At 37.8% G+C, this 19,059-nt stretch overlaps 1 protein-coding gene across 6 annotated transcripts in view; it reads left to right on the top strand.

Moving 5' to 3' along the window:
* Window positions 1-19,059, top strand: part of ush (Zinc finger protein ush) — a 249,280-nt gene that overhangs the window by 155,199 nt on the left and 75,022 nt on the right. The window contains exon 1 of one of the 6 annotated variants that reach the window (XM_069500586.1): window positions 3,764-3,850. The exons of the other annotated variants lie outside the window; for them this stretch is intronic. The gene's annotated coding sequence lies outside the window, so the exon portion shown is untranslated. Of the gene's footprint in view, window positions 1-3,763; window positions 3,851-19,059 lie in introns of those variants that run through there. 6 annotated transcript variants of the gene reach the window in all.

The raw sequence follows: 19,059 nt of genomic DNA, 5'->3' as shown, positions 1-19,059 counted from the left end.
CCCATTCGCTAGGTCTTGCCACCGCACGTCCGAGGCCCACCAATAAAGTGCGCCTCCCGACCCTGGGACCCAACGGGCGAAGACTGCAGATATCTACCGCCCGGAGCTCCCGGAACCCCATCCTTCGCTCCATCCTCTGTGCCCTCTGCTAGTCAGAGGGACACACGGTGAAACCTCCCCCCCTGTCATGCCAGGTCACTAGCCATAGCCAACAATATCCCTAAAGAGAGATTATTATTCATGTTACCGGGGTGCACCGGCCCGAATTGCTCTCGGACGCATCCAAAAAGGACCAGCAGCACACTGGGAGGTTGCCTGGGTGGTACCCCAAGACCAAGTATTTCACAATTTATTTATTCCAATTTTTTCGTTGAGTTTGTAATAAAAAATCAGTATGTATTTGTATCGTAGAAAAATCACGTGTCCACGCGCTAATGTCAAATTATTGAGGTACTTTTATTATGAAATTTTCATTTCCACTGTATAGTTTCCATTTTCTGTTTTATATTTTTTTAATAATTTTATAACATTCTAAACGTAGCTCTATACGAATACTTTCAATTAAATGATAATATTATATTTGTTATATCATACTGATATCTCAAAGATAAAATATCGACCGGTTATCGCGTCTAAATAAATATTACTTCTGTAAAATCAGTAATCGAGTTGTGTGTTCAGATAAAAAGATATTACAATAAACAGGAGAATTCAATGTCCAAGAAAATGTATCTGTGTGGGTTCTGTAGTAAATGAAGGAAGTAGGAACTCTTATAGTTTCGCCCAGTCTGTCTGTCTGTATGTGTGACACACTTACAGTAATTTTAAAAATCTAAATATAAATATTATAAAAGGAAAATGTGACTGACTGATCTATCAACGCACAGCTCAAACTACTGCACGGATCAGGCTGAAATTTGGCATGCAGATAGCTATCTAGGCACTAGGCATCCGCTAAGAAAGGATTTTTGAAAATTCAACTCTAGGTAGGTATATGTATTTAAAAACACTATGAGGTTTACTAGACCGTTTTTGGAAATGGAGCAGTTTTTTTTTGACGAATTATCCCAGTAGTGTGCGTCAAGGCCTTTCCGATTCGATTCCCAGTTGGAGAAATAATTTTTGACTTTGATCTGGCATGGTGGAAGAAGGCTGCGGCTATTTACTATTACCACCCTTTACCGATAGTCTTCGACAAAAAAAATCAAACAATATATCCATACTCATTCATTATGGAGAACTCTCAGGCATGCAGTTCTCTTATGATGTTTTCCTTCACGTTCAAGCAACTGACATTTTAATCGCAACGCAGAAAAGTTAGAGATGCATGCCCGAAACAGAACCGCTGACCCCTCGAAAAACTGGCCGATGTCTGAACCACTAGGCTATCACCCCTTTATTATATCACTGCTTATCATGTCTAAATATTGTAAGCAAATACACTCCCGTAAAATCAGTGACGAAGTTGGGTGTCGAGAATCGAGATACAGCGATATTAGGCTGCCTTTCCACCAGAGATGTACGATTTAGCTATGTGGTAAGTGGTAGCTAAGCTATGAAACCGTGTTTATTTCTTAGCTCATCTTGCAACCCTCGCTTCAACTAGTATGACACGTTTCTAAACCTGCGTGGTGTTTAAAACAGGTGTGAAAAACGGAACCCTTATAGGATCTCTTTGTTGTCTGTCTGCCTGTCGGTCTGTCAAGAAACCTACAGGGTACTTCCCGTTGACCTAGAATCATGAAATTTGGCAGATAGGTAGGGCTTATATCAGACACTAGCTGATCCCCGCGGCTTCGCCCGCGTAGATTTAGGTTTTTAAAGATCCCGTATAGCCTATGTCACTCAGGAATAATGTAGCTTTCTACTGGTGAAAGAATTTTTAAAATCGGTTCAGTAGTTCTAAAGATTACCCCCTACAAACAAACTTAACGACATTACCTCTTTATATAATATAATAATATACAACGGGCCGTGCAGCAGAAATCGTAATATTTTAATTTCGCCATAACTTCAAAACCAAACGTCCAATTTTAATCATTCAAAGACCAAATATTATCTCCATAAACTGTTCTTAGTGATGAAATCATTTATTTTGATAAGGATTAATAGCATGAGTAAAATAAACGCGTTTAAATGTAGTCCAAAAAAAAATCAAGATTTTTAAATAAAAAAATGGTTGCTGTGCCTCACTCGACATAGATGGGTATAGTGTGTCGCGGACTTTTTTGTAGATATTTATAAGATCTACAATTAATTAGAACATTTTATGGTTCTATCTTTTATAGTTTAGGCAGCGTACGCAAAATAAGTAACTTTTCTGGTTGATTTTTTACACCTTGTGTCCGAAAAACCCAAATATCTTACGGAACCCTATTTTTTTCCAAAATAAAATATAGCCTATGTTACTCGTGGATAATGTAGCTTTCGAATGGTGAAAGAATTTTTAAAATCGGTCCAGTAGTTTTTGAGCCTATTCAGTACAAACAAACAAACAAACAAACAAACAAACAAACAAACAAACAAACAAACAAACAAAGTTTTCCTCTTTATAATATTATTAGTGTAGATTAGGGAAAAAATCTGAAAACCGTGAATTTGTGGTCACATCACAAGAAAAAAATTAAAATGTGTTTCGAACAAATATTGCTATTTTTGACATTTAAAGTAAGATTGCTATATCAAGTGGGGTATCATATAAAAGGGCTTTACCTGTATATTCTAAAACAGATTTTTATTTATTTTTATACGTAATAGTTTTTGATTTATCGTACAAAATGTCGATAAAATACGATTGTAGTACGGAACCCGCAGTGGGCGAGTACGAGTCGCACTTGGCCGGTTTTTTTTTGCTGTCTAAAGCGGACTTGTTAAACATTCTCTATGTTGATAATTTTTTTTAAATGTAAACAACCCTCTTTTGGGCTTCGCCGCAGTCGGGTAAAAACTTAGCTTTGTTGAATTCTTGTACGAATATAGTACGCGACAGGTCAAGATGACAATCGGGGAGGTAACGCCCCACATACCCGTACAGTCTCTGCGCTAACCCAGTGCGGGCGAGCGCGTGTGACGTGCGAGTGTGCGGGGCGTCCCCCCGCCTCATACCCCAATTGCCATTTCCACCTGTCGCGTACTATAAGTGCCAGGATTTTCAGTGCTGAGTTGTCATTCGCGACATGTTAAGGCCCAAGACACGGGTCTGCCCGCGAAATTCAAATTTAATTTGGTTTTTCACAATTTGTAAACTTATGCGACAAAGTAGGCTTATGGCATTCAAATTTCGCCCCTAGCAATATCATCTTCACAGGCTTATATAAAAATCTTTACTTGAAAGTGTCCAGTTTAAGAAATTAGTCAAAATAATGAGTTTAACGTGAGCTACTCGCAAATTAGTCATTATTTTGGCTAATTTCTTAAACTCAAGCCTGTGAAGATGATACTGGGCTCAATTTGAATGCCATAAGCCTAATTTGTCGTATTAGTTTACTAATTGCGAAAAACCATTATTTATTTATTATTATTATTTATTAAGACACACCTAGCAAAGTAGCATGAATACCATTGGTGGAAAGGCAGCCTTAGGTAAGTACTTATAATATACGTACATATTACAATAAACAGTTGTATGCAATGTTCTTGATCGTTATCGTGTGTAATCCGGCGTGTCGATTGATAAGAGCTGAATCGTAAAAATCGCGCCTGATTAAACCTTATCGCTAGCAACTGATAAGCGTATAGTTCCAATGCTAGATTCGGTCGGTGCGTACGAATAGCAGTCGTGTTGTGGACTTACTTCATTATTAAATTGTGTTCTGTGCTTTGGATTTTTCGGAATGTTTTTCGTTTTTTGGTACGTATATATTCTGTTGTTTATTATATACTATCTGGAGCCCACGACTTCGCCCGCGTGGATTTAGATTTTTTAAATCCCGTGATAACTTTTTGATTTTCTGATATTCATAAAAAAAAACTTTATATATAAAAATGAATCGCTAAATGTGTTGCTGATCGCAAATCTCAAGAACAGCTGAAGCGATTTCCCTTATTCTTTTTTTATAATATTCCTTGAAGTAGGTATACGAGGATGGTTCTTACGGAGAGCAAAATTTAAAAATTGTAAGTGTTCAAAAAATTAAAGAATCGACTATTAGGCGTAGGCGGTACGAAGTTCGCCGGGTCAGCTTGTTAGGGATAAAAAGTATTTTAGCATTTAAACTACCGTGAGTGATTTCCATTCACAACGGGCTCTACGGGCAGCGGCACGTGCGTCCCGCAGTCAAAACCGCGGCGCGTGCGCGAACGGACTCCCTTGAAAAAGGACCCCGTATGGGTTCGAAACTAGTCGGGCTAACGTCGACTACACACGTGAGTAAAGCCGGGACAGATATTATTTAGAATGGATAAAAAGTAGCCTCCTATGCTTCTCTCCAAATTTAAATATATCTATTATCTATGTAAAAAAATCATGTCAAACCGTTGCCGCCGCTTGTTCCGTTGCGGCGTGATTAAAGGACAAACCAAGAAACAAACACACTTTCGCGTTATAATATAATAATATCTAGTCATTATATTATATCAGATTTTGTTTAGGAAAGCGTATAGAGTGAAATTGTTGCATGACTTTTTCGACCGTATGAGATATTGCAAGTCGATTCTAATTATTAATTTAACTAGCTTATACTCACAAATATCACTTGCTTTAACGGTGTTACCTATTTTGAATAAATCATTTGACTTGACTTTTGACTTTTGAAGGAAAACATCGTCAGGAAACCTGCATGCCTGAGAGTTCTCCGTAATCTTCTCAAAGGTGTGTGAAGTCTACCAATCCGTACATGGCCAGCGTGGTAGACTATGGCCAAAACCCTTCTCACTCTGAGAGGAGACCCGTGCTCTGTAGTGAGCCGGCGATGGGTTGATCATGATGATGATGAATACACAAATAATCAGTGGCGACCTTATGTATTTTCTATTGCCATAAATCATACGCTTGCGCATTTTCCGATTTTCACATCCACTGATAAGGTGTTCTTATCGCCCTTATCGCAGTTACGGTGTGTTTTCAATCGTAACGATGCTGTAACTATTTGTTACGCGGTGTTCAATAAGTTTTTCAACATGCCTATTCAATTCAATTCAATTCCCAATTATTGGCTTTTAGGTGTGCCAGCTGGGCACAGAGTGTTTCGCCAGTGTCACGTTTATGGAGAAGGCACGAAGGAGATTGTTCTGTTTGGAATTTGGATGCCTATTCGAAAAAGGAAAATTATCATTAGGGGACACTGAGAACAAAATTTAATTTTAATGTAGATAACGGGTAGGTACATACCACGATTAATTTGGCATTTTTATTTGTGGATATATTTGCACGAGTCGTGGCCACGACGGGACTGCGGTGCTACGAGAGATGAAGTAGCGAACTACCCTCTTTCTTGTTCTTTTCACTGGAACCCTCACCACCTGTGTGTCTGGTGCACTTCGACCGTCCGCTGCGCCAGATCCTTCTTTCCACGCACGTGCAAACTGTGGAACCAACTCCCATCGGCGGTGTTCCCACTAGATTACAACGTGGGGTTATTCAGACCAACAAATTCCTAAAAGGCCGGCAACGCATCGGCGGTTCCTCTGGTGCTGAGAGACAGCAAATGTTCATGGGCGGCGGTAATCACTTAACATCAGGTGACCCGCGTGCTCGTTTGCTCGCTATCTCTATTAAAAAAAGAAAAAAACTTCACGAGGTGTCCGGCAAAACACACTCACAACGTCACTATTAACTTTTGATGTCGTACGATGCTGGCTTGTTTTGCATAATTCTACCACTGCAGTCCACATATGTACTTGCTAGTTTAAAACCATCCTCACGATTGAAATTCTGGTGTTTGCGAATTTCAATCGCTTCCCGCACCACGAAGCCTCGTTAAACCACGAAATAAGCTTAAAATCATTAGTAAAATTTAATTTTGTTCTTATGTAACTAATTTCATCTAAATCGGTTTAACGAATGGGCCTTTAAAGATCACGTGGGAACTCTTTGATTTTCCGGGATAAAAAGTAGCGTATGTCCGTTCCCAGGATGTAACTTAACTCTGTACCTACCAAATTTCATCAAAATCGGTTAAACAGGTGGGGCGTGAAAAGCTAGTAGACAGACAGACAGATAGACAGACAGACACACTTTCGCATTTGTGATATTAAAATAGTAAAAGTATATGGTATGGAGGATATGAAAATTGCAGTTTACCTAAGTACCTACTATAAGTCCCGCAAATTGATAATGCGCGTGGCCCCCATTTTAGTGACTTCAGCACTAGACTGAAGTTTCGAGCTGATGTTTTTATATCGGCTGACGTCAAAATGACGTCATTTTGATGCTAATGAGACATGGTTCCAGTGCAATAGCAATTTGCGGGACTTATACCTACCAAGGTCACTGACATAGCCCAAACTATTAGCAAGCTGAAGTGGCAGTGGGCAGGTCATGCCTGTCGTAGAGGCGATGGCTGTTGGAGCCGGAAAGTCCTTGAGTGGAGACCTAGTGTGTGTGTGAGACGCCCTCCAGCACGATGGACCGACGATATAAAGAGGCTGGCGGGAAGTGGCTGGATGAGAAAGGCTGAGGACTGGGTGTGGTGGCGCTCTTTAGGGAAGGCCTATGTCCAACAGTGGAAGTACACAGGCTGATGATGATGATGATGATACCTACCTACACAGTGGTACCTCAGTGCCTATGGTCCCAACTACATATGAAAGAGTCAAAAGCATCTCATAATATATTATCTTTAACATATATCTAAATCTCGTTAATAAAACTTCCTGTTTTAAAAATCTGCTTATCTAAAGCAGATTTTCGAGTTTTCATAAAAAGTCTAAAATCTTTGACGACTCTGATTGCTCTTTATCTATATTGCTGATCGTGAATTATACGATATTGGCATAGCAAAGTCGAATATAGCGTCCGTTATCGGTTCTCTTAACAATTAGTCGCAATCTGAAGATAATATTCGTAATAAAAATGTAGTTAACAAACGTTAGATATAAATTGATATTCTTAAATTTATCTACATGTTTTAAGGACACGATAATATGCTAATTCAGTTATATATACAACTTCCTAAGTAATAAATTTATCGCCTCAATAGCTCAACTGGTAAAGGAGTGGACTGAAAACCGAAAGGTCGACGGTTCAAACCTCGCCCGTTGCACTATTAATTGTCGTACCTACTCCTAGCACAAGCCTCTTAGTAGGAGAGGAAAGGGGAATATTAGTCATTTAAAATGGCTAATATTCTTTATTTAAAAAAAAATTAGGTTTATTGCAGTGATCGAAGATAAGTCGCCGTCATCATCAACCGATAGATGTCCACTGCTGGACATAGGTCCGTCCACCTAGTGGGGGTCTTCCAAGTTCCAACACTGCGTCTTCCGGTGCGAGATCGTCAGTCCAGCACCTTGGGACCCCAACGTCTATTGGTTGTACGAACTATGTGCCCATTGCCACTTCAGTTTCGCAACCCGTCGAGTTATGTCGGTTACTCTAGTTCTCCTACGCATCTCCTCATTTCTGATTTGATCACGTAGAGAAACTCCAAGCATAGCTCTCTCCATCGCCCGCTGAGTGACTCTGAGCTTTCTTTTGAGGCCATAGTAATATTATGCGACATGCACCGCCCGCCCTCCCACTGCTAAAAATGCATGAAAAACCAGCCACCAGGCAAGCAATACGCACCACCACCACGCAGTACCACCACTACACAAATCCCAAAACACACTCAACGCACGTTTCGCCCCGACACCGGTGCATCCTCAGGAGATGTAGACCTTACAATCCACAATTGCATGTGGCATGCTGCATGTTGCACCATACAGATTTGATCTGTTTCAGCGGATTATAGCAAATTAAGTTTTTGGTTCATTTTATATATTATATCATGGATTTCCGCAAAGTAACGCCTGCTTTAACGTATTTATAATTTCGGATGTTCAACGCTTATGACAATGAGTATTATAATTTGATTTTTAGAGAAACAAGCATATTTATAGATGAACAAAATTTATAAATAAAACCTTCCTTTTTCGTTGCCGTAAAAATTAGAATTACTAATGAACATAATACAAATATGAGTTATTGAATATTATCTTTCCAGCTCTAAGATGATATATTGGCACATTATCCCAACATTTTACATATAAATGACATGTTCTACAAACCTTTAGATATTAATACATATCAGATGACCACAGATAGCATCTGACTTCTTGTTTTATTGGATTTCGATAGATAACGACTCTGTTATAGCCACTGAGTTGGAACATAGAGCAGCAAACCCCATACAGAGGTCAAAAAGTGCCCTCACCTAATGATTACCAAGACGTAAGTAGATCGAGCAAACTTACTTTAACTGCATATCAATGCGATTAAAAAGATTCGACAAGTGGCAGACATAGAAATTGCTTGAAAAACAGTTATTTTAAAGCATGATTTTCCATTATTATGCTAAAAAAAACCAGTGCTTTAATGTATTTATTTTTCATATTAAAGAAGAACGTGAATAAATTATGCCAATAAATGAGTAACTCATTTTGAATTCATAGTCAAGATTTTAAAATACGAGCATAGATAAATTCTATTATCGTGCTGCAATATTCGAGCCAAACATAACAATTATAAATGGGACCAAGTGAGTCGTTGAGAACTAAATTTAAAGAAGTTAAAATTATGAATTACATGACAAAAATATTCTTGGATTTTTGGATTTTTGCGTCTATTTACTGAATGGTGAACTTTTACACCCGTCAGATTTAAACAATTTTGAGAAACATTGCTTCTCTAGTAATGGCAACTCTCTGACAACACAGCATTCTTCTGTGGATATCATGTTACTTAATCGGGAGATGTATTATCAAAAAAAATGTGTAGCGTGTAACAGAAGATACCTAATAATAAACACTCGTTTACATAAAATTATATTTTTCTCGAATAGTACTTACTATTTACGAGTCACTGTTCTTGTAATTCTACCTACTGAGAACTCAAAATCTTCAACTCAAAGAAGAAACTCACTTACTGACATAATTTTTTAGTGTTTTACCTTAACTTCAAGGAAATTACTAAATAATTTTAAATACATCAAAAATTGCGTAACCGGCAGGAATCGAACCTGCACCTGGGGTGGGCGCGAACCCAGAAGATGCAGGTTCGATTCCTGCCGGTTACGCAATTTTTGATATGTATTTAAAATTATTTACTGACATAAATCAACATCCGTACAGCTCAAATAACACTACAAACTTGATATTTTGTATAAAGGTTTTGTATATAGTTGTATAATATAGTATTTTCAATTTCCAAAGTAAGATAACTATACCAAGTGAGGTATCATATGAAAGGACTTTACCGGTACATTCTAAAACAGATTTCTATTTATTTTTATGCATAATAAGTTTTTGATTTATCATGAAAAATGTGGACAAAAATTCCAGAGTACGGAATCGTCGGTGCGCGAGTCTGACTCGCACTTGGCCGGATTTTTTTCTACTTTAGTTTATTTATTATTTATATAATATCTGTCCCGGCTTTACTCATGTGTTAAGTCGACGTTAGCCCGACTAGTTTCGAACCCATCCGGGGTCCTTTTTCAAGGGAGTCGGCGCGGGACAGATATTATAGGTATATAATGGAAATCACTCACGATAGTTTAGTTTATTTTTTCGACTTATCTTCTACTTGTAACATTTTTAAAACCAAACCACCTCAAAGTATGGGCTCGTGCTATCTATATTGCTGAAGCAGGAAGTGTACAATGTATGGAGAGCAGCTTGAACACAAAAGGCGGCGCACGCGCCGGCTTTCACAGCTTCCTGTGTCATTGGACCACCCCTATGTGGAGATAAACACACTCGATGAATACTTAAAACTATAGTTATCCTTAGTTTGCTTCTCTTCTCTTCTCTACATAGTATAAAATAAAGTCGCCTCCCGCAGTCTGTATGTATGTATGTATGAACACGTAGATCTTTTAAACTAAGCAGCGGATTTTAATGCGGTTTTCACCAATGGATAGAGTGGTTCAAGAGGAAGGTTTATAGATATATTATAGATATAGTTTAATTCTCAAAAATTAGAGATCCCTAGGAAAATTGAAATAATGTGAATTAGGTCGGAAAAAATCCTCTCATTTGAGAGTTTCCAAGGCGTCCGCTGCATAAATGGTCAAAGTTACACGAAAACAATGTATGGTGAAATGGTTTCTCTTAAAAAGATCTACAAAAAAGTCCACAATAGCATACGGTGGCATCTTTTAAGGTTGGCTCACAATAATCGATTTTATGGTTTTCAAATGTGATCTGAAACAAAGCCTTAACTTCGAGGGTGTTTTACTGACATACTATTAATTCTTATCAAAATAAAATAGTTCGTCATCTGTAATGTTCAATTTAGACCAAAATTGCCCTTTACATCATTTAATTTAGAATAATATTATCTTACGAGATATCACAAAATTAAAATAATATGAAATATCGTAAAATTAAAACTAACGTGCAACAAAACGAGACGTAGACGGTTGGGCCGCGGCGCCTATAATCTCCTCACTGACAACACATTAGTATCTACATTGCACCCATGCGAAACTGGGGCGGGTCGCTAGTAATATATGAACAAACTAGCTTATGCCTGCGACTTCGTCCGCGGGGAATTAGGTTTTTAAAAACCCCTTGGGAACTCTTTGATTTTCCGGTATAAAAAGGAGCCTTGAGATGTCCTTCCCCGGGATGCAAGCTATATCTGTACCGAATTTCGTCAAAACCGGTTAAACAGCTGGGCCGTGTAAAGCTAGCAGACCAACTTAAACACAGACAGACAGACAGACAGATAGATAGACAGACGCACTTTCACATTTATAATATTAGAATGGATTATATATAAATAATTAATTTAATAGCCGAAAACCTCGTCTTTATCTCCCTATAGCTCCTTATCTTAATATTCGCATTGATTTAGCATACACCTACAATCTACATGTATTAGGCCAGTTTATCGCCATAATGAATAACTCAACATTTTTATTATTTTTATTAGGGTTATGTACCCATAAGCATGCCAGCGGGACCCTATTACTAAGCCTCCGCTGTCAGCCCATCTGTCTGTCTGTCAGCGGGCTGTATCTCACGAACCGTAATTTAGGTAAAGAAATTTTTACAGTGTGTATTTCTATTGCCGCTATAACAACAAAAAATAATAAAAACTTCAGATTCGCGAATTTAAAAATGGCCGCCATGTAAAAAAAAGTAGGTACATATAGTGTTATATATAGTGCGACAAGGCTCTCTTGGCACTTGAATGACATTGACAGGGGGGCGCTGTTGGAGAACAAAGGCTTAGAATATTGAAACAAGAACAAAGGGGACACTTGACGGCAACGGTTAGTTCCGATTTTCGCCACGCGTCAAGATAGCCTTGTCGCGCTGTATATTTTACAATGGTACGGAACCACAGAAGTCCTAATATAAATTATTAGGATTTCTGTGTACAGAACCCTTCGTGTGCGAATCCGACTCGCACTTGACCGGTTTTTAGTTATTTACCATCGACAAGTTCGATTCATCGATTGCATATTGACATTTCACTAAAGATTTATTAATTCAAAGTTCAATCAGATAACAATTGTAGGTAGGTACTTAATTTATTACAAATACAATTATAATACCCATTCTTAGGGCCATTATCAATATAATATGTTATTCGATCGGAAAATTAAAACCTTCATAAGTAACATCGAATACGAATCGAACACAGAAAGACAATTCATTATTTTTATCGATTTACAGTAAATCAAGTCGGCCGCTTTAGTATCGATTAGAATAATGAAAGAGAGTAGATTAGTTGGATAACTGAAATATTTATAAATGTAGTGAGTCGAAATCGATTTTTAGATCGATTACGAGTGAAATATTCGGGTGGGCCCGTAATGGCAGCTAGAGGCTACAAATTAGTCGTTACTCGTTAGAAAGCGTACCTACATGCATGCTTGTTGCATTCTCTTGATTTAAAAGATTATTTCGTTATATTTAATTACTAGACTAGCGTTAAGTAAATTGTTACTTAAATGAAGATTATTTTAACATACTTAAATATTTTAGTGTATTTTTGTTCTACTTTAAAATATATTTTGTTCATAAATACCTAACATAAGGTCACACCAAAGATTTATCGCAAGACAAAAAGTCGACGCGACTTATCGATGAAGACATGACTGATTCTTTACGCCTCTACTTTTTGATACGCAGACGAGGGTAATAAATAACAGTTGGAAAATGGTGGTTCTTTCCTACAAAAATCGTAAAGGTCTTACCAATTCGTTTGTCGTACTTTGCACTTCCAAGTTTTTTGTTCTCATATTCTAGGGTTTCTAGTAGAAAGAAATAAGTTGACATTATGCATGTCCTTTCAATGTTTATGATTTGTAAGTTAAGTTTCTGGTACAAAATAATTAAATGAAATAGTAATTAACAGTGCGTGCTGTTTAGTAAAACTAGTGGAAGCTATATTTAAGGTTTTATTTCTCCTATTTATTATAAAAACTTTCACATAATTCGATCACATTGTTACAACTCACAGCGCAGTGTGCAGAGAGGTTATAATCTAATTTCATTGACGTTTCGCTAATCACTGTCTATAGTTGGTGTTGCCACTGCTAATTTGACAGATGTATTTTCGGCGCGAACACGTGCGCTTAGTTAGAATATTACAAGAAAAATAAAAACCGACTTCGATACACAAACACTAAAAATTGAAAAATAGTTTAATTTATTACCGAATATATTATGTATACAAGAGTTAATATAGTTCCATGATAATACTTTTTGGTGCCGGTGCCAATTAGCTTTAGCTGCGCGAATCGTCTAGACTTCATATTTTTATGAGACTCCACAATGGCACCTCATTGGCACCGACCCCAAAAAGTATTATTATGGAACTATATTAACTCTTGTATACATAATATTATATTCGGTAATAAATTAAATTATTTTTCAATTTTTAGTGTTTGTGTATCGAAGTCGGTTTTTATTTTTTTTGTAAAAAAAATTTATTTCTCAATTTTTAGTGGCCCAATGGAATTATGCTATGACTGGTTAAAAATCTACTGTTTACTAAGCTATTACTCTGATCGCGAGCAATTTACTCTTATCCGTTGAGGAGTTCCAGTATCTATCTTCGAAGATGTTCATCAGATCTTCACCAAATTTATACTTCAAAGTTGGTCCAACTTTGAAGTATACCCTTTCAAACAAAAAAAGAATTTTCAAAATCGGTTCAGGCTTCTTCGAGTAATCGGGGAACATACATAAAAAATAAAATAAAATAAATTCCGACGAATTGAGAACCTCCTCCTTTTTTTGAAGTCGGTTAAAAATCGGTTTCCGCTTTTAACCATTTACCTACGGTTAGCCGTGTAGGATTAAAATCGGTTACAAAAAGGGCTATAGTTCCTTAATGTCGAGCGACATACGTAGCTACATGTCGTTAGTGTGAAAACGCTAAATCAAAATCTGGCGTCGGCGTACGGTTCCGTAGAACTCCCAGCCAGCTATTATTTGGGTATCAATTTTCAAATAAATTTTCTTTCTTTCCAGGTAAGTGCGCATACATCACGGCTATCTACTCGCGCGAGTAAGGGGCGAGTAAGTAATGTGTTGTGTCATTAGAGCAATCGATGTCAAATAAGATGAATTAAGGATGCATTAGCACGTTTGTTCATATGTGTTCAATAGGGGTGAAAAATACTTGTGTATTTTTATAATTTTTATTTTATTTCACCTACACTTGAAGGAAATTTCTAAATAATTTTAAATACACATCAAAAATTGCGTACCGGCAGGAATCGAACCCGCGTCTCCTGGGATCGCGCCCGACGCTCTAACCACTAAGCTACAGCCCGCTTACTGCCAGTGACGTTTGTGATGTGTACATGCTCACTCAGTACTGAAGCGACTGTTTCTGCCATCTAGTAGCGACATCTTTTTGCAGTTATCGAAACTACTTTCAAAGGCCCATATTACAATGCAGCTCTATGATGTGTATTTAAAATTATTTAAATACTTGCGTATTTAAAAAAGAACATAAAGGAAGGAAAGAGTAGATGAGAAAATATGAGAGTCAGTAAGGAAAGTAGCTAACCTATACCTAATTAATAATTTGAGAATTTAATGATTAAGTATTATGAGTGTTATCAATTTCACGGAAAGTTGAAAATAACTGAAGTTAAGTATAGAACAAAAACCATTTCTTCTTAAATTCAAAATGGTAGGCGGTATGGCGGAGTGAGTAACGCAACGGTTCATTTTGAATTTTGATAAACACCATACCATAATTATTGATGAATAATATAATAAGCTTTATGGGCCACGCACAACAGACGGAAACGTTTAAGTGCGGAAACCAGCCCAGAGCGAAGAAGAAGAAGCTTTATGGGCGTCAAAAACTGTCCGTGAAAAATATCCTCTCAACCCTACGAATAGTATTGGTACCTTCAAGTCAAAAGCGAAGGCATCTTCTAGGCAAGCGCGCTTCTTCTTAGCCTGCCTGCATCATCACTTGCACTGTAAATTATATACATAAAAAAGGATAACAATATTTTTATTCGTACTCTTCCCCATGATTATTTAGGATTATTTACTTCAGGACTAGCTTATGCTACTTCGTCCGCGTGGACTACACAAATTTCAAACCCCTATTTCACCCCCTTAGGGGTTGAATTTTCAAAAATCCTTTCTTAGCGGAAGCCTACGTCATAATAGCTATCTGCATGCCAAATTTCAGCCCGATCCGTCCAGTTGTTTGAGCTGTGCGTTGATAGATCAGTCTGACAGTCAGTCACCTTTTCCTTTTATATATTTAGGTTATCTGAATAAGGTAAGTTTAACATAGAATACTAGTGACCCCTTTGAGGGGAAAGAGACTACAAATTAGGTTAAAACAATAAAAGATAGATCTTTATTGACTAGAATATAATCTAAGTCATTTTTTCCCATTGGTCTCCACTGCACTACACTAGGGAACATATTGTATTTAATTTAGAATTTAAAGCCTCTAATTGAACTAACCAGACTGTTTGAATTCGTATGAAGAATAAATATAGTTTGAGCAACAGCATTAGCGATTTCAACTTAATCTTAGCTCTAAGCTACAAAGTACAACTCTTCATAGTTGCAAGCAAAGTGTGCTTATGAAGCTTACGTCGAAATGTTTGCTGAAAGCCGCGCGATAGACGCCTGCCTGCATGTGATAACACGTTCATTGTGATAAAACAAACGCCACGTGGCTATTTAGGGTGGCTATGTAGTTGTTTTTGTGCTTATCAGTGCTTGATAAGCGACGATGAACTAACTTGGCTGTCCAAAAAAACTAATGTCTATCGATATTCTAAAGGATATCAATGTCTATCGGTATTTTAAAGGATATCTTGAGAGTGTGCCCAAGAACTTTTTCACCTTTCTAATATCGTCCAAAAAAACCAATGTCGATCGGTATTCTAAAAAATATCTTTCGGAGAGTGTGCCCAAGAACTTTTTGACTTGGTTCCTCGTTCACCTTTCTAATATCGTCCAAAAAACCAATTTCTATCGGTATTCTAGAGGATATCTTGAGAGTGTGCCTAAGAACTTTTTGACTTGGTTCCTCCTTAATCTTTCTAATATCGTCGTGTAAAGTCTCTACCGTTAAGACCGACAAAATGTTGGTCTCAACGATAGAGACATAGGTACGAGGTATAGAGGAGACATAGGTCTCATTCTAAAGGTCGATGTACATTATTTTCTGCCGCATACTGTACCTTCAATCACCAGTAGCGTGCACTTTCAAACAAAACTTTTCGGTGTCGGGTTCTTTAAGAGGCCACAGTTTAAAAGGTACACAGTGTCCGAGCGAGGTGGCGAGGCGAGGGGTAGATTGGGGGTGCGGAGGGGTAGCAGCGAGGGGGCACAGTCAACAGCGCGTTATCGCGGCGGGAGATAGAGGCGTGCGCGGAGCCGATAACAGCGCCTCCCGTATATTTCACACCAGACGAGCTGCGGGACAAGGTATGACCTTCCTAGATATGGCAGTCCAGGGTTTGATCAAGTACCGAGTTTATTGTGGGCTCTTCTCAGACCTGGGTGCGTTTGGAACTCTCGTAGGTTTAGTTTTAAGTTCGCGTGATAATTATCACCACTCTATCTTACAAATACAACAACCGACTATCAAAAAGAGTAATTTAATACCTATTTTTAATAAATTATTTGAATTTCGAATTTTGAATTTTGAATTTTAGCTAATTAAAATCCAAAAGTAAAGTTTCAGGTGGAGAAGATCTAGAAACATGTTTTCAAAAATAAACATTTGAAATTCATATCGAAAATGTTTTCAAAAACATCCAAAATTCGATTAGAAAACATAGTTTCGTTTGTGATTGGTTGGTGACTCAAAATGGTTAGCGCCCACTAAGATTTTTACCTCTATTATTTGTATGGGATTAGGTAACAGAGAGAGCTAACTTCTTTGCACGGATAGGGTGTTGTTACATACTAATTAATGGTCCAAACGCATTTACGCTGCTACGCTTCAATTCAAGGCTCTTTAGGTCCATTTTACTTTGACGTTATTGTGTTTCGACTCTCGAATTCAAGCAACGTTGCTGAGACGTAGTATCTTATGCTAAGCGTACAGGAGTTTATATGAGTTTGTATGGACTATAGAGCATGGCGCTGCCGCAGCGCAGCGTAATGCGCAAGTGCGTTTGAACCTTAATTTTTTCACTTCACAAACTTGCCAAGGCATAAACAAAATTATAAGCACTGAGTTCCGTTCAGTAGCATTAAACTTAAAGTGGCAATCGCCTGTATCTTACGCCAGCAAAGACTAATAAAGCGATTTCATATCCTCTTCCGAACTCCATGCATGGCTCGAGACTCGTATAAAGATCGCGGGATGCAATACAATAAAAATAGTTCGTCCCCATTTAATTTGCATAACGCAATAAAGCTATACTGCGCCGGAACACGAAAATTAAACTAGCTTTATATGCGTAGTAAGTTAAAATGGACTCTTTGAAACTCTACGTTAAGTCTTTTGTAAATCACATTGTGCAAATAAATAATATCTATTTCTATTTTTTACGGTGGGGGGGCCTTTAGCCTTTTGGTAAAGACATCCGCTTCCTATTCGGGATGTCGGGGATTTGATCCCTCTAACGGTAAAGGACTTGCTTTGAAAACATCGCGAGGAAATCTCCATACCTGACAGTATCTCCATAATGTCCTCAAAAGTGTGTGAAGTCTGCCAATCCGCACTTGACCAGCGTAGCGGACTATGGCCTAAACCCTTCTCATACTGAGAGGAGACGTTTATTCAGTAGTGGGTCGGTGATTGACTGATTATGACGATGATGATAATTCGGGGGATTGCAACAAACATTTTAGTCTTCCACTTACTTTCGTTCTTTGATTGAAAAATGCTCCACTAACTTGAATCAATCGTGAAGGGAACCACAAAAACTATAAAGCAGTGCGTCAATATAACAGTGAATCAAAGTGCAAGCGCCTTATCAGGCCGCAGCAGCCGCCTATCCCGCCCGCCCCGCGCGCGCGCCCGCCCGCGGTTTGCGAGCTTTGAACAAATATCACTCACTGTAACCTATACTAGTACCTACGCTATAAAACTTATAAGTTATAGAGTTAAAAAACTGATAAAAGCGTACCTTTTTATTCAGAAAGTATTACTCGAGAATTAATCTTTAGAAAAAACATTTTGGATCCAATAATCCATACTATAATTTTAATTTAATTTTAATTTATTTTATTTTGTAGAGACAAACAGTTACAATTAGATAAATAGATAGTTTATATACTTACATAACATATTATAAATGCGAAAGTGTGTCTGTCTGGCTGGCTGGCTGTCTGTCTGCTAGCTTTTCAGAGCCAACAGTATAACAGATTTTGGTGAAATTGCGCTCTTTAATCATTTACATAATTTTCGATTCTGTAATATGCTTTTTTCATGAGCATGCTATAGTTGTATAATCTCTTTATTTATACGGAACTCTTCACCTTGTATTGGTAAGTTTTTTTTATTTGAACCTCTAGTTTTAAACCTTCGTATAAAGAAAAATGGCCAGGAGTAAAGGAAACGGCGCAGACATGACAAGATTGATGAATGTCCCAGTGTTTAAACACACGACAATTATATGATATAAATCCAGCTAAATGAATGACTGCGCGACGCGAATCGCGGCGAGATCTCGCCGTGTGCGACGACGCGACGATCGCGCGATATCGCATGACGTATGAGCGTGATACGACGATACGCGGCTCAGCAGCGGGGTGGCCATGTATTCTTTACGACTATTGTGTAATTTGTGTCCAAACTTTTTGTTTGATATATTACAACGAGCAAATATTTATACATTTGACAACCGTTAAAGCAAGTGATACTTAATTACATAAAACTCACATATCTTCGAAAGGTTGGGAGTGCGATATGCAATCTCCCAAACATCCAAACATACGTTCCTCCCAATGTTGGGGCAGTACGCAGAGAAACTTTCAGCTTTTATAAAATAAGGAAGGTCTGACACATTTGCCCCGTGTCATATCAGGGAGACAGCATCAAGACCGGGAGTCGCAGAAGAAATAGCTGAAAATAGAACCAAAAATATTTATCGAGCTTGACAGATATTGAGTAGGGGTGTTAAGTGAATCCTCGAGTAGCTCCTATTTAAAAGACTGACGATTTTGACGAAACCAAAAGTCACGGCCGATGTTTGAAACTTTGTGACTCTCCTTTTTAACCGACTTCAAAAAAAGGAGGAGGTTCTCAATTCGTCGGAATCTTTTTTTTTTTTTTTTTTTTTTTTTTTTTTTTTTTTTTTTTTTTTTTTTTTTTATGTATGTTCCCCGATTACGCGAAAACGCCTGGACCGATTTTGAAAATTCTTTTTTTGTTTGAAAGGGTATACTTCAAAGTTGGTCCCATTTCAATTTGGTGAAGATCTGATGAACATCTTCGAAGATAGATACTGGAAC

Source organism: Maniola hyperantus, chromosome 1, assembly GCF_902806685.2.
Source record: "Maniola hyperantus chromosome 1, iAphHyp1.2, whole genome shotgun sequence".
Classification (NCBI taxonomy): Eukaryota; Metazoa; Arthropoda; class Insecta; order Lepidoptera; family Nymphalidae; genus Maniola; species Maniola hyperantus.
Note: the sequence above shows the minus strand (reverse complement) of the source record. Positions and strands in the feature narration are given on the sequence as shown.